Source organism: Rhinolophus ferrumequinum, chromosome 19, assembly GCF_004115265.2.
Source record: "Rhinolophus ferrumequinum isolate MPI-CBG mRhiFer1 chromosome 19, mRhiFer1_v1.p, whole genome shotgun sequence".
NCBI classification, from domain to species: domain Eukaryota; kingdom Metazoa; phylum Chordata; class Mammalia; order Chiroptera; family Rhinolophidae; genus Rhinolophus; species Rhinolophus ferrumequinum.
Window position 1 is genome coordinate 231200 of NC_046302.1, and position 17451 is coordinate 248650.

A 17451-nucleotide genomic window follows, 5' to 3' on the forward strand; every position below is an offset into this window, starting at 1 on the left:
TCTTATTTTCAGGGAAACACGGTAGATTCTGGCACGTCTACCACTACTGGTCATCTGATCTATAAATGTGGTGGGATACCAAAAGAACCATCAAAAAATTTGAGGAGGCTGCTGACATGAGAAAGGGCTCCTTCAAGTATGCCTGGGTCTTGGATCAACTGAAAGCTGAACGTGAGTGAGGGATCACCACTGCTGAGATTCGAGACCAGCAAGTATGTGATCATCACTGATGCCCCAGGACACAGAGACTTTATCAAAAACATGATTACAGGCACATCTCAGGCTGACTGTGCTGTCTTGATTGTTGCTGCTGCTGGTGGTGAATTTGAAGCAGGTGTCTCCGAGAATGGGCAGACCGGCAGCATGCCTTTCTGGCTGACACACTGGCTGGGTGTGAAACAACTAATTGTGGGTGTTAACAAAATGGATTCCTCTGAGCCACCCTACAGCCAGAAGAGATACGAGGAAATCGTTAAGGAAGTCAGCACCTACATTAAGTAAATTGGCTACAACCCTGACACAGCAGCATTTGTGCCAACTTCTGGTTGGAAAGGTGACAACATGCTGGAGCCAAGTGCTAACATGCCTTGGTTCAAGGGATGGAAAGTCACCCGTAAAGATGGCAGTGCCAGTGGAACCACACTGCTTGAACCTCTGGACTGCATCCTGCCACCAACTCGTCCAACTGACAAGCCTTTGCATCTGCCCCTCCAGGATGTCTACAAAATTGGTGGTATTGGTACTGTCCCCGTGGGCCGAGTGGAGACTGGTGTTCTCAAAGCCGGCATGGTGGTCACCTTTGCTCCAGTCAGTGTTACAACTGAAGTAAAGTCTGTTGAAATGCACCATGAAGCTTTGAATGAAGCTCTTCCTGGGGACAATGTGGGCTTCATTGTCAAGAATGTGTCTGTCAAAGATGTTCGTCGTGGCGATGTGCCTGGTGACAGCAAAAATGATCCACCAATGGAGGCAGCTGGCTTCACTGCTCAGGTGATTATCCTGAACCATCCAGGCCAAATCAGTGCCAGATAGGCACCTGTGCTGGACTGTCACACAGCTCACATTGCTTGCAAATTTGCCGAGCTATAAGAGAAGATCGATTGTCGTTCAGGGAAAAAACTGGAAGACGGCCCCAAATTTTTAAAATCTGGTGATGCTGCCATGGTTGACATGGTTCCTGGAAAGCCCACGTGTGTTGAGAGCTTCTTTGACCACCCTCCTCTTGGCCATTTTTCTGTTCATGACATGAGACAGACAGTTGCTGTGGGTGTCATCAAATAAGTGGACAAGAAGGCTGCTGGAGCTGGCAAGATCACCAAGTCTACCCAGAAAATTCAGAAGGCCAAATGGACATTATCCCCAATAACTGCCAGCCCAGTCTTAATCAGCGATGGAACAATGGTCTCAGAACTGTTTGTCTCAATTGGCCATTTAAGTGTAATAGTAAAAGACTGGTTAATAATTACAGTGCATCATAACACCTTCAGAAGGAAAGGAGAATGTTTTGTGGACCATTCGTTTTTTTGTGTGTGGCAGTTTTTAAGTTATTGATTTTTAAAATCAGTACTTTTTAATGGAAACAGCTTGACAAAAATCTGTCACAGAATTTTGAGACCCATTAAAACAAAGTTTAATGAGGAAAAAAACACAAAAAACAGGCAACAACAATAATGAACACCACTCAGCAAGACACCGCCACATGTCGACACAAACACAGCTGTGAGACACTGACATACCAAGGTTACGAAACCTTACCGAGCTTTTGTACAGTGCTGCCAATGTAAGCACAAGGTGGCAAGTTCGCAAACTTAATTGTCACAGCTTGTACATGTATAATCTAAAGAACAAAATAAACAACAAACAAAACAGAACAAACTCACAGAAAGAGAGAACACATTCATGGTTGCCAGAGGGGAGGAGGGCTGACAGTGGGTGAAAAGGGGGAAGAGATTAAGAAATACAAATAGTTACAAAATAGTCATGGGGATGTAAAGTATAGCATAAGGAATATAATCAATAATATTGTAATAATTATGTATGGTGTTAGATGGGTACTAGATTTATCAGGGTGATCACTTTGTAATTTATATAAATATCTAATCACTATTGTACAATATATAATAATATTTTATGTCAACTGTAATTGAAAAATAAAATTAAAAAATAATTTATACTTATTAGAAAATGTATTTATTTATATGTAAATATATAAAGAGAATATTTATTACAAAATAAGTTATAAAAACACGTATGCTAGATAGTGATAAGAAGGAAAAAACAAGCAGGAGAAGAAATTATGAAGAATGGTAAGGAATGAAGTTTCAGATAGGATGGCCAAAGAAGGCCTCATTAAGATTACTGTTGGGTAAAGATCTGAACAAAATTAGCTAACTTTGCAGCTATCTAGCTGTGCAGGAAGCTAGAGTAAGCTAGCTATGCAGATGTCTAGTAGGCAACATTGGAGGGAGAACAGCAAGTGCAAAGGCCCTGAGGCAGACGTGACTAGTATATTCAAAACAAGCAAGATCACTATGTTTGGAGCAGAGTAAAAAGGAAAGGAGTTTCATAGCCCTGTGGCAATCTTGTGGTTACCGATTGTGCTTTCTAATCCCCTCACCTTCCCCCTATCCCCACCCCAACTCCCATCTAGCAACCCTCAGTTTTTCCTCTATGTCTCTGAGACTGTTTCTGATTAGTTCATTTATTTATTCTTTTCTTTAGATTGCACATATAAGTGAGATCATATGGTATTTGTCTTTCTCTGTCTGACTTATTTCACTTAGCATAATGTTCTCTAGGTCCATCCATATAGTTGCAAATGGTAAAAGTTCGCTCTTCTTTATGGCTGCGTAATACTCCATTGTAGCCACAGTTTCTTAATCCAGTCATCTACCGATGGGCATTTCAATTGTTTCCATGTCTTGGCTATTGTGTATAGCACTGCAACAAACATAGGGGTGCACAGATTTCTTCGAATTAGCATTTAGGAATTCTCTGGATAAGGAGGAAGGTGAGGGGATTAGAAAGCACAATTGGTAACCATAAGATGGCCACAGGGATATAAAAGTCAATTTGGGGAATATAATCAATAACGTTGCAAAGATTTTGTAGGGTATCCATCCGATGGACACTTGTCTTATTAGGGAGACCACCTCAGGGGTGCTGTAGGTGTCTGATCACTGCACTGTACACCTGAAGATGAAGCTGAATAATAATGAATGTCAACTATAATTTAATATATGTATGTGTATATATTTAATATATATGTGTATACATTTAATGTATGTGTGTGTATGTGTGTGTGTGTGTATTCCAAGAAGTGGAGTACAGCATAAGGAATAGAGACAGTAGAAATGTCACGGCTGTATGCGATGTCAGAGGGGTTGATTGGGGGAGGTGGGGTTATCACTTTGTAAGGGGTATAAATAATAAATGTCTAACTATTACAGTGTTTTGTACACATGAAACTAATCAATAAATAAATAAAAAGGAAATGAGTAATAGGGATGACAGAGAAGTATCAAAGGGACCAGATCATGTAGTGCTTTATAGACCATGGTAAGAACTTTGGCCTTCATTCTGAGTGAAGGTGGGAAGCCACAGGAGTTTTCTGCCAATCAGATTTACTTTTTAACAGGATCATTTTGATTGAGAATACAGCAAAAGACAGCAAGGACAGAAATGGGGAGACCAATTAGGAGGCTCTGGCCATAATTCAGGTAAAAGATGGTGACTGGATAAGGGTGGTAACAGTGAAGATAGGGAGAATTGGTCAAATTCAGGATATATTTCAAGAATAGAGCTGAAAGGAACTTAATGCTGATCTAATCACTATTACCACACAAGTCTATTGAGAGGATGCAAAGTGTGTATGTGTATAATGGGGGCTAGGGTGGTGCTGAGAGTTAGTTAAACCCTCATCTTCCAAAGTAAGAAATCGATAGATTATGCCTATAATGGGGTGGGGGCAATATAAACAAGAAAATAGAAAAAGCCTATCAACAATAAAGAGTTGAAGTGATTTCCCCTGGAAGTTGGGGGTGCGGGTATCAGGAGACCTTTTTTGTAACAAGCCTTATTAACTCTTTAAACCATACACAAGTATAACTCTAATAAAAATAAGAACTAAATTAAAAACCAACAAAACAGCTACAGATTACAGTATCTAGGTCAACCAATTGGTGTGAAATTTGGGCAGTAATTTGGAGGAGATATTTTTGGAAAGTAGGTCCTTCCCATAACTGGTAATATTCTCATCCTACTCCCCCACATTAAAGGGAAGAAAAAAGAGCAATGATGGTGCTCCGGAGTCTGACAGGCCTGAGATCGTAAACCAGTTCTGTCAGCTTGGTGTCTTTGGGCTAAAATTTAATTCAGTGTTACATCTATAAAAAAAGGTGCTGTAAGCGACAAATGATAGATTCAACATGCACAGTGCCTAGACAGAGAAGGTGCTGGATAAATGTACCCATTTAACATTTAATGAGCTATTACAATTTTTGGCTAGTGTTTTTAAAATATGCAAAGGAGCTTTAATGCAAAGTAGAATACATAAAGTGCCCAAAGAAAAATATATTGGACTGTGTGCATGGGTCCTTCGTTCATTCATTGTATACTGAAATTCTGCCATGTCCCAGCCCCTTCTAGGAACTGAAGATACTGCAGGGAATGAAACAGAGCTCACAGTCTAGTAAAAGGAGGCAGACAAGAAGAAAGTAAATAGTAGAGATAGTTAGCACTCTGAAGAAAATCAAGGTAATGGGAGAGACTTCCTTGTCTGGGGGCCTCCAAAGGTGGTCACGGAAGGTAACACACTTGAGCTGAGGAGCCATTGGGACAATGGTCAAACAGAGGGAAGAGCACTAATGACCGGAAGCAGGACAAAGCTTGCCATGTTTGAGATAAAAAAAGGGCAGTGTGGCTAGATGGTAGTGAAGAAGGAACTCGGAAGGAAATGCAGTCTGAGGTGGGCTGGAGCCAGGGCATGTAAGATCTTGTAGGACAACATCAAGAGTGTGGATTTTATTTTTATTGCAATGGGAATCCATTGGACATTGTCTGAAGCAGGGAAATATGTATCAGACACCTCTTTTATCCCACTTCACATAGCTTAGCAGTCCACCTTGTACTCCAGCCATCGTAGCAGCAACCAACTTCACACAGTACACAGCCTGAAGTTCCTTGCAGCCCAGACTTGCCTCGCTGCCTTCCACATAGCCTCTCTGATTCTAGTCCGTGAAGCCTATTGGAAACCACCAAACACTCATGTATTCATGACCCAGAAGTGAGAGGCTTACCGCCCTCTGGATCAACCCTTAGCCAGTGACAGGCAGAGGATGCCTGGGCCAGATTAAGCCCTATTTGTCCATGGCAGTGACCAAACTGAAAATGCAACCTCATATAATGTTCCCTTCCTTTTTCTTTCTCCAGTCTCCAAACCAAATGAGCTGCCTGCAAGCCCTCGTGTCAGGATGTTTTCCAGGGGAGCCCAGGCTAAGACAAGATGTGTTCTGATTGATGTTTGTGAAGTAGCACTCGGGTAGCTGGATGGAGAATGGGCCTGCCTTGGAATCACAGAGAAGGCTTGGTAAAGGAGGCCCAACCACTTGGCGCAAATGCCCTCTGTGTTTCAAAGGAGGTGGGAAAAGCCAAGCCAGGAGAGGCCCCACTTTCTCAGCAGCCAAACATGGCTGAAGCCCCAGGCCTGCCATCTGATAGTGCCCCAAAGGAGGCTGAGTGAAAAGTTTAATGAGTCTGATCGGTCACCTCAGCTACTTGAGGAGGCAGGCAGAGACTAGCATCACCTTGAACCCTCTACTGGAGAGGATAGTCAATCCTAAGACGTCTCAGAAGCCACAGCAGAACCCACCACATGGATACTGTGGGATTCTGGAGCAGGTACGTGGACCACCCACAGGATCCTCACCTGAGCCTGCAGGCAGAGACCAAAAGCCCAATGTCACAGAAGAGAAAGGCAGGCTCTGAAGGCATCTCAGCCTGTCTGTCTGCCTACCTCCTTGCTCCCAGTTTTCGCAGGGGCCTGGAGAGCAGGAAATCACAGGCACTGAGTCTCCACTGCTTCTGCCTTTGTTGCCCCCTCCCATTCATACTTGTCACTACCTCTACCTAGCCTGGCACCAGGTCACTACAGCCTCAAACCTGCTCAGGTTCTACCTGTGCTCCCGTCAATTCATCACACAGCAGCCAATGTGGAGCTGTTAAAACTATTAAGATCTTGTCAATTCTCTGCTCCTCCCCCCTCAAGTAGCATCCCCTAAGTCCTTAGGATCTGGGTGTAAAGAACCCACAAGACCCAACTTTACCTGCTGTCACTTCACCTCAGTGTATTTGCCTCCTTGCCAGCCCTTTAGCACTCCTTGAGGTTTCTATATCAAGGCTCGCCCTTGATGTTCCCCTTGAAGTATTCTTCTCCACATGCCTTCCTCCCTCCATTCCAAACTATACTCAAATACCACCTCTGCTAAGAGTCCTATCATGACTACTCTTTCTTACAAGAGCAGCCCATCCTATCCCCTCACCTCAATTTATTTTTCTTCAGTGCATTACACTGTCTGACATAATGCACACACAACTCGCACTTTTTAAATGTTTATTGTCTCTTCCTCATATAAGCGTCATGAGGGCAGACGCTATGCTGTTTGGCTTTCTGCATGTGTCCAGCACCCAGCATAGCGCCTGGTATATAGAAGGTGCTCGATAAATACGTTGGATGGATGAGTTCCATTTCTGCCCTTAGAGCCTGTTACCCTGCCCTGCTTGTTCTCCATCTAGGGGCTGAACTCTAAGCCCTAGTTTAGAAAAAGCAAACCGTTGGGTAATATGCATCCTGATGAAATTCAGGGAGTGTTTCACTACCTGGACCACATAATCGGCCTTAAACTACTAGGAACATCTGCCACGTTGAAATCAGCATCCTACTTCTCCACCCACCAGCCCCAGGAAGTTCTCCTCCTGCACCCTCACTTGACACACTGGGACTTGAGCTGTGAATTATACCTGAGCCCCCTCTCCCAAACTCTCTCACCTGCCACTTGGCACACCACCCACTTCTCTAACCTCTCCCTGTTAGGCTTTCTCTTTAGGGGAAATTCCCCGGGCTGCTGATAATCTGGAGTGAAGTCCAGAAGCATCTGCTGGGTACTGAGGGTAGGAGTGAGGCCCAAATGGGATGGAAATGACTCCCAGAGGGCCTCAGCTCAGAAGACAGACGCTGCTCCCCTCCCACTCAGCAGAGGGTGGTGAGGTAAGTTTCAAATGGGTAGGGTGGGGTGGGGGTTTCAAGAGGCCTGGTTTGGGTCCTTCCTTTGCCTTGGTGGTGGGCAGGCTCAGGCCCACCGACTGCTGCCTCAGTTGGGGAAGCACAGTCTCCATGAGGTTTATTTTCTCTAAGCTGCACAGCAAACAACTCCCAGTGGACACTGCCCCTCTGAATCCACACATCCATGATGGGGTTTATCATTCTCATCATTAGCTCCGTTTTCTAGAACACACTACATGCATCTTGACCTTTTGGTGAACTCCTACCTAACCTTCAGGACCCCAGTTCAAAGATCACCTATTCAGTTCAGCTTTCCCTGACACACAGGGCAGGGCCCCAACCTAAGCAGAATTCATTCTTCTTTCCTTCATGCTCCCATAGCTCTTTATTCTTGCCTCCATAACAGCACACACCACAAAATATGTTATCCACTTAAGTCAAATGTCCCAAACTAAGGTCTTTGGGGGCCAGGTAGGGAACATAAAATACAGCAAGATGACAGAAAAGGATACCCTGCATAAGCAAATACAATAAAATACAAACCAGCAAATCGCCATTCTTAGACCAAACAAAATGAGTTTCATAGTGGGAACTGGCCTAGGGTTGCCACAAAACTTGCTGTTTTGTAAGTCTGTCTCTTACCAGCGAGCATGGGTAAGAGGAGAGGAGAGGTCCCATCTTGTTCCTTTGTGCCACCAGTAACCTGGAGCACGGCAGGTGTTCAACAAGGAAGGAAGCCTTCTGAAGGCAGGTCCTGGTCGTCAGGACAGTGAGAAGAAGACCAGAGGTGCAGTGAGGCTCAAACTGCATTCTAGGGACTCACGGGTGCTGTTCCTATGGAGTGGTTACGCGTGTGCCCCAGCGGGAAATCATGCTGCTGATTAGGTTAAAAGCACACATGGCTCAGTTCCCAGAACCTGGGTCCAGCACTGTCCCTCCCAATGGAAAAAGAAGAGAATTTTATTTGAACAGTCTTTCTCCTGCATGATGAAGCAGACCATAGAAAGTTCCTTGCTTCTTCATAGAAAAGGACCTTGGAAAAATTAGTTCTCAGGCCAAAAGTCTGAAAACTGGTCAGCCTGACCCAAATATGAGTTCCTGAGCTGTTTTTCATGGCGTCCTGGGATGTGGTGAGTGAACCAGGAGGCACAGTTTGCAGGCTCCTCCCCCAGCCGACACCATTATCATTTCTCTGGCCTCGGTTCTCCAAGGGAAGAGCTTGGCCCAGGCTCGCAAACAAGCCACAGCCCAGGACATGGGTGCATTGTTAATAGTAAAATGCTGCAGAACCTTCCATATGTTAGCAAGTTAAATACAGTCAGGGAGTTGGACAGAGACCAAGTGGGAAAGAGAAAGGAGAGAATGCTGGGCTAGCAACACAGTGAGGGGCAAGCAACATGGATCTAATACAGATAGTGTTACAGGGGCAAAACTGCTCCTCTGTGCTGGGCAGCAAGGCTAGAGATGGCTTCCTAAGCACAAATTCCTCCCGCCCCGCTAAACCCAGTCATTCAAGACCCCAGCATCAAAGATTACCTTCTTTGTCCTTTGCCACAATGCAGCTATCCTTGGTAGGCCATCTGTAGTTTGAATGAAAGAGAGATCAGGAATCCTGACCTACTCCACCAGCCAAGTGATCAAAGACGGTCACAGTACCTTTCTGGAGTCTGCATTTCATCACCAGTAACTTGGGAATAGCAGTGACCAGCCCTATTTCGCAGGCCAGTGGGAGCAAGGGGTGAAGGAGGGGTTCCACCGTGCTTTGAGAATCTCCAGGCGCTGGCATTATTAGTGCTTCCCATCTTTCAGTCCATTTCATCCTCACATATCCCTAGAAAGCAAGTCTTATTACTTTTTAGATAGGGGCCAAGTCTCAGAAGAGCTTCGTCTAACTCTACACTGCGTGCACAGCAACTCCACAAACCATATCTGTGGTTGTTGCTGTTTTTTCCAAGCAACCTCACTGATGATTTATTAATATATTAATATATCTCTTGCAGGAATCAGTCAAATCATTTCCTAAACAGTCTTGGTGTAGAAAAGACACAATGTGGGAAAGGACCCTCACGTCTAGCCAATGAGTCAATCACTCACAAAGGAACACATCAGGGATGCCATTCTTCCCTCTCACAGGGAGGCTGAGACCATCTATTACCCCCAAGCCCTTCCTCCATGGCCATCTTTCCTGCTGCCACCCAAATCACGCTCACCCAAATCCTGCCGCCACCCAAATCACGCTCACCCAAATCTTGCTGCCACCCAAATCACACTCACAGGCCCCTTTGGGAACTATGGAAAAACATGGGCGAGCAAACTAAAGCAAGACACCAGAAGCCCTTCCACCCAATTCAGTCCAGTGGGGCAGGGAAGAGTCGGCAACAAACAGGGTAGAATGCAAGTTCTTCATGGTAATAATGTATGCTGGGAACAAGCAACGACAGCATTCCTAGACACAACTGACTTCCCTGGTAAACCATTTCTTGGAGTCCTCACAGCCTCCACAATAATTCCCTAAAAACCCAACCGGCTTCTTTTTTTCCAAAATTCTTCATAAGCAAGGGCCTGGCTACCGGGGGCTTAGATAACATATGTCCCAAAGTGAACTCTGCCTTCCCTCAAACTGTCCCTCCCGTTGCCCTGCTACTTGGATTAATGGAGAGTGGGTCAAGCTGGGAGCCCTACTCAGCTTTGACCCCTCGGCTGCCCCATAATCATTGCTGATTATGCCTCCGGCCCATCTCAACCCTCAGGGACAAATGGTGGGTCTCCCAGACAAAGCTGTGTGCTTCCTTAGGACACAGTTGACACACCTTCTAGCATAATCAGAAGGCTGGTCCTAACCCATCCATAGTCTCTCCACCCCCAAACTCCAACTACACTTGACTTAGACAAGCTTAGTGAGCTCTTAGAAAGAGCTCACTGCTCTTTCACACTTCCATGGCTATGCACATATATATTCTTGGTAGCAAATCCCTGTCTTTCTCCATTGGGAAACTCATTTATCTCTCAGGGTCTAGCTCAAACTTCACTACCTCTGTGACCCTGGGAAGGGCAGACTGCTGCCTCCTCTATGACCCTGCAGAACTCAGCACACATCCCTATGACAGCCATAGCAACCGCAGGCCCTGCTTTAAGGGAACAGTCCTAATTTTAAATATTCATTCCTGCTGTCGCCACAATAAACACATCTGTATTTATCAGGCCATGTGTTCCAATTTTGGATGCAGAAATTACAGTCACTACAGCAACAGCAATGATAGCACTGCATGCTAGTTTTATTTATACATCTATTCTCCCAACCAGATGTGAGCTCCTGAAAAAAAAGGGACTGTCTCTTATTTACCTTTTTTCTCACCAGTGCTTATAACAATACTTGGGAAAAAGTATATACTGAATAGACAAACCGTGAACTTGTCGCCATTTAATGATCTCCCTGACACGTAGTTTATGTCTCGGGTATCAGAAGGTAACTTCTAGCCAACAACCATAATTAAACTCAACAGACCACCCTTCCAAGTTTCAGGCATTTTTCCTTTTACTCTCATTTCAAGTTGCTCACTGCTCCAGACAGAAAAGGCCAGCTCAAGGCTGTGGCTCTTAAATGATACACCAAGAAATAAAGTTAATAGAGCAAAGAGGACTCTTAAGAAATATGAATAAATAAATCTGATGGACACTATCCTAACCAAGTGATTTTGGCATAACTACCAGTGGGGTAACCTGGCATCAAGTGGTGCCTGACGTGGTGCCATATGGAGTACACAACATTACCACTGAGTCATTCTCACCAAAACTGTTCCACCCGAGTCTAATCAAGCCTCTAAATTCAACTTCCCATTCACAGGAAATATAAGTAAGGGACAAAGGAACAAGTCAAAAGACACCAGAAGGAAATCATGAGACAAATCCAGAAAGTGATTCTTAACAATAACAAAAACAAAAGCCATTAGAAGGCATTGTCCTGAACTAAACCCATACTGGTTCAAGAGGGAAAAACACTATAAAATACATTCTGGAGAAAGTTGGAGAAACTAAAAAATGGACCAGACAGTGGATGCTTTTATAGAATGTGATAAGAGTATTCTGCTTATTCTTAAAAGTTGTATGTCAAGGTATCCAGGGGTAAAGTATCATGATATCTGCAACTTCCTTTCAAACAAAAATATTTCTATTACACACATAGAAAGATACAACAAATACTGCAAAACATGATTCAACTATTGACTGTAGGTAGAGTATGTGTGGGGTTCACTGTTATTCTTTCAACTTTTCTGTTTGAAATTTTTCATACTAAAAAATTGGGGGAAAAAAGAATATTGATAATATCCTCAGAATGAAAATATTACTGATATGAAAAAGAACCAACTGGAGATTTTGGAAATGAAAAATGTAACTGTCAAAATTAAGAAACCAAAGACGAAATGAATATCAGAAGAGATATGACTGAAAAGCAAATCAGTGAGCTGGAAGGTGGAGGCCAGGGGTTGTCCAGAAAACAGCACAACAGAACAAGCTTCAAGACAGAGGAAAAGGTAAGCGATGTGGAGGACAGAGGAGAGAACAGGGAGAATGACAAGAAGGAGTTAATTAAAGAAATAAAAGGAAATTTCTTCAAGCTTTAAAAATATAGGAAGTATACCTACTGAGTTCACAGCAGGATGAATGAAAAAATATCCCATAACCTAGACACACTATGGTAAGATTTCAGAACATGAGGAAGTATTTTTTTAAATATAAATGCTTACAAAAAAGACAAAGTGAATTGACTACAAGCAAACAATAAGTCAACTAGACTCAGACTTTGTATCAGCAGCATTGGGTGCTTTTAAGATAGTGCAATATAGTCACAGTTCTGAGGAAATTATAAGTAGATTTCTACATCTAGTCAAGCTAACATCTCAGGGGCAAGAGGGGTGGAAATAAAGTTAATTTTGGACATGTGGTTACTGAAAGTTTATCACTTACAGACTTTCTGTAAGAATCACCTGAGGAACAATTCAGGCAAAATGAAAATGAATCAAAGAAATAAAGGACAGTAAGACTACTGGACAAGATGGTGGAGTAGGAAAACACTGTGCTTCCCTTCTCTCACAACCATATCAAAATAACAACTAACTACAGAACAACCATCATTGAGAATGGCCTGAAGTCTAGCTAAACAGAAGTCCTATAACTAAGGACATACAGAAGAAACCACCTTGAGACTGGTAGGAGGGGTGGAGATGAGGAACAGGCTGGTCCCACACCCATGTGTGGTGGTTAAGCATCAGTAGAGATATCTCAGTTGTGTAAGTTCCCCCAGAGAAGCAAGGGGTCCCAGCCCCAGGGCTCCCCAGCCTAGGGCTGCAGTGCTGGGAAGATAAGTCCCCATAACTTCTGGCTGTGAAAACCAGCAGAGATTGTGGCTGAGTGAGACAAAGGGTGACTAGAGTCCCAGGTGTTCCTCTTAAAGGGCCTGTGCATGGACTGACTCGCTAATGGGCTCACTTGCTCTGAGCTCCAGAGCTGGGGTAGCAGTTCGAAAAGTGCCAGGGACTTGCCAGGAGGAACTGAATTGTCTGGCTTCAGAGCAAGAGCTGGAGGGGCAGCTTTCTCCCAGGAAGAAGTACTGGTAGACACCATTGTTCCTTTGTTGAGCCCTCAGTCAGCTGCTACATCTGAGTCTCCATCACCTTGGCTAACACTCTTTGCCACACCCTGGTGATTCCCTGAGACCCCACTCCACCCAACTTGCCACTTCCAGTGCCTTTTCCAAACACATGGCCTGTCCTGGCTCATGCTGAGGACTTTCCTAATATCTCTCAAAGGTTTGCATACCCCAGGCAAGCATCATCTGACCTCAGCATGCCCCATACCACTTGCTGAGGAGCTCCAAGACTGGCACTAATGGCAGCCACCCTTGGTTTGCAGCTTGGTGCTTCCCAGGCATCTCCAAGCCCAGTGCAACTGGCAACCCCCTGCAGATCACTTCTAGCTCATACAAAGTGGCCCTGAGTAGGGCACAGGAAGTGGCTGAACTTGGCCTGCAACAGAGCCTCTCTCAAGAGGCCCCAGAACCAACATACCCAGTGGCCAGCTTCAGACTACATCAGAGCACTACACAACCACCTCCAAAAAAGATACAACCAAAGGGCAGATTGAGCAGGCACCAGAGCCCTGCTAAAGAAAACCCCCTGCACACCATCTGTGCCACTGTAGTGACCACCAGTCCTCACAACAAATCATCCCTCCTACTGACATGCAAACAGAAATCAAGGCTCAATTACAATAGAACACACACAACCCACATAACAGACATACCTGGAGTATGCAGCTCAGTTGACAAGAGAGATTGTGCCACTGGGCCCCACAGGACACCTACTACATAAGGCACCCACTACTAAGACTGGAAGACATAGTAGCCCTACCTAACACATAGAAACAAACACAGGGAGGCAGCCAAAATGGGGAGACCAAGAAATATGTCCCAAATGAAAGAACAGAACAAAGCTCCAGAAAAAGAACTAAACAAAATAGAGACAAGCAATCTACCAGACACAGAATTCCAAACGCTGGTTATAAGGATGCTCAATGATCTCAGTGAGAACTTCAACAAAGAGACAGGAAACATAAAAATGGAGATAGAAAACATAAAAAAGAACCAGTCAGAAATGAAGACTACAATAACTGAAATAAAGAATTCATTAGAGGGAATCAACAGCATAGTAGATGAAGCAGAGGATCAAATCAGCAATTTAGAAGATAAGGTAGCAGAAAACACACAATCAGAACACCAAAGAGCAAAAAGAATTTTTTAAAAAATGAGGATAGTTTATGGGGCATCTGGGAGGACAACAAGTGCACCAACATTCACATCCTAGGAATACCAGAAAGAGAAAAGAAAGAGCAAGAAATTGAAAATGTATTTGAAGAAATGACAAAAACTTCCCTAATCTGGCAAAGGAAATACATACAAGCCCAGGAAGTGCAGAGTCCCAAACAAGATGAACCCAAAGAGGTCCACACCAAAACGTCATAATGAAAATGCCAAAGGTTAAAGTCAAAGAGAGAATCTTAAAAGCAGCAAGAGAAAAACAGTTAGTTATGTACAAGGGAGCTCCCATAAGGCTGTCAAGCTGATTTCTCAACAGAAACTTTGCAGGCCAGAAGGGATTGGCACAGAATAATCAAAGTGATGAAAAGTAAGAACCTACAACCAAGATTACTCCCCCCAGCAAAGCTACCAGTTAGAATCAAAGGACAGATAAACAGCTTCCCAGAAAAAAAACTAAAGGATTACAAGGAATCAACACCAAGCCAGGATTATAAGGAATCTTAGGGGGACTACTTTAAGATAAAAAAGATTAAAAGTATGAAAATGGCAATAACTACATATCTCTCAACAATTACTTTAAATGTAAATGGATTAAATGTTCCAATCAAAAGACATGCAGTTAAAAAAACAAAACCCTTACATATGCTGCCTATAAGAGACTCACTTCAGATTGAAAGACATACACAGACTGAAAGTAAAGGAATGGAAAGTTATTTCATGAAAATCGAAAAGAAAAAAAAAGCTGGAGTAGCAATACTCATACCATACAAAACAGACTTTAAAGCAAAGACTATAGCAAGATAAAGAAGGACCCAGAAATCTCACTTCTGGGTATTTATCTGAAGAAACCCATAACACTACTTGGAAGGGATATGTGCATTCATATGTTCATTGCAGTATTGTTTACAATCGCCAAGATATGGAGGCAGCCTGGGGTATCCATCAATGGATCAATGGATAAAGAAGAGGTGTTACATACAGAGGGAGCCTAAAAAATGTATATACATTTTAAAAAAGGAAAATTGTGTTAAAATTGTAATAATATATACCACTAACAAAAGACGAATACAAGTCACGTTTGACTTCTGCAATTACAAGAGGTGTTCAAAGTGGTTACCATCAGCATCCAGACACTTCTGATTATGGCGAACTACTGCTTGAGCAAGGTTGTCCAAATTGTCCACTTGTATACATTTTATTGGCACCCTTAGTATATACAATGACTATTACTCAGCTGTAAAAAAGAATCAAATCTTGCCATCTGTGGGTGGCCTGGATGGCTCATTTGGTTAGAGCGCATGCCTTTAACAAGGTTGCCAGTTTGATTCCCACATGGGATAGTGGGCTGAGCCCCCTGCAACTAAGATTGAAAACGGCAACTGGACTTGGAGCTGAGCTGCGCCCTCCACAACTAGATTGAAGGACAACGACTTGACTTGGCGCTGATAGGTCCTAAAAAAAACACACTGTTACCCAATTTAAAAAAAAAAACAAAAACAAAAAACTTGCCATCTGCAACAACATGGATGGGTATCGTGATAGAGGGTATCATGCTGAGTGGAGTAAGTCAGACAGAAAAAGACGAACATCGTATGATTTCAATTATATACGGGATCTAGAGAACGGGATAAACGAACAATGAAACAGAAACAAGCTCATAGATACAGAGAGCATTTTGATGGTTACAAGATTTGGAGAATGGGTGAAGTGGAGGAGGGGAGTAAGAGGTACAAATTGGTAGTTACAAAACAGTCATGGGAGCTACCTGCCCACCCCTCCTCCTTCTCCCAGTGCCACTGAGTTGAATTCTGAGCCACCACTGAAGTCACAGTCACAGCAACAGGCACTGTGGCTTCTGGAGTTACAGTGAACAAAATTGATATCAAAGTTTTTAATGATGTGAAAGTAAGGAAATCTACACTAGAGGAGATCTAAAGAAAGAAAGCAGTTCTCTTCTGTTTAAGTGATGACAATAGACAATTGCAGGGGAAGCAAAGCAGATCTTGGTGGGTGACATTGGTAAATACTGTAGAGGACCCCTACACATCTTTTGTGAAGTTGCTACCTCTGAATGATTGCCAATATGCTTTGTACCATGTCATGTATGAAACAAGACTCTAAGAAAGAAGACCTAGTATGTATATTCTGGGTTCCTGAAAATGCACCTTTAAAAAGCAAGATGATTTATGCTAGCTCTAAAGATGCCATTAAAAAGAAATTTACAGGTATTAAACACGCAAGTAAATGACTTAAATGACATAAAGGACCATTCAACACTTGAAGAGAAATTGGGAGGCAACGTAGTGGTTTTACCTGAAGGAAAACCCTTATCAAATTTAGTTAGCAAGTCATTAGGTAGACAGGGAGGTCCCTGATGGAATAAACAAAGACAGCCATATCCTAAAACTCCAGGTTTTGAAATCACTCCTTCGCTCCAGGACAAAATGTAACATCGTCTTGAGGTTAATCATAAAATTCTTTTGGCCTGACAAATGGAGCAGATCTGATAGATAAGAGTGGGTTATTTTGCTAATTCCTTCAGAATGGGCAAGCAGAACAAACCTAGTAGACGAATTTCATTAAAAGGCGCCAGCTCCCCTTCCCCAAACAGGTAAGGGAAGGTATAAAAGAGCTTCTGCCTCAGTCACGGGGCACCCCCATTCGGGACCCCCTCCCACTCGGGAGCTCTGACCCTTTGCTTTCAATAAACTATCCTCGTTTTAAAACTCTTTGCCTCTCAAGTGCCATCTAGATCTTAAGGATCTTCTATTTCTTCAGCTCAATTGAACTAGTATTAGGATTTTTTGGATTTTTTTCCCCTCTTCCCACTGGGTCCATCCAACACAATGAATAAAGGACATATCACTCATGTAAGCAGCCTATCAGTGATTGCCATTAGACTGTTAAATACTGTTACTCTAATATACAACCCAAGGAATACCTGCCCATAATATTTACACCAAAACAACCTTGCCTCCCTTGCAGCAAGCAATACAATGAATGTGACTGTCAATGTGAATAACTTAGAACACTGCAAAGGGTAAACTAACTGAATGCCTTGAAAGCATTATCCATTTGTCAGATGGTAAACTTTATTCAGTATTATTTATAGTTGCCCTTGATTACAGTTCTTTGAGGCTCCAGCATTCACCTGCCTTGGCAAGTCTATTTTTGTGACATGGAAGCATGGATATAACATTATGCATTGAAAGCACAGTTTTGTAATGAGTTTAACTCCCCACCCCCAAAAGGAATGCCAATTAAGTTGTGTTAACTCTCTCATCAACTTATCCTAGTACCTCAGTGTTCATTCCTGTTACCTGCATCCCTTCTTAAAAGAAACCTGTTATTAATGACA

At 43.2% G+C, this 17451-nt stretch overlaps 1 protein-coding gene and 1 pseudogene across 2 annotated transcripts in view; one reads left to right on the forward strand and one right to left on the reverse strand.

Annotated features, from left to right (window-relative positions):
• The window catches only part of RAB43 (RAB43, member RAS oncogene family), a 43027-nt gene that overhangs the window by 16690 nt on the left and 8886 nt on the right, over nucleotides 1–17451 (reverse strand). The window lies entirely within an intron of this gene.
• Nucleotides 262–16468, forward strand: LOC117011744 (uncharacterized; annotated as a pseudogene).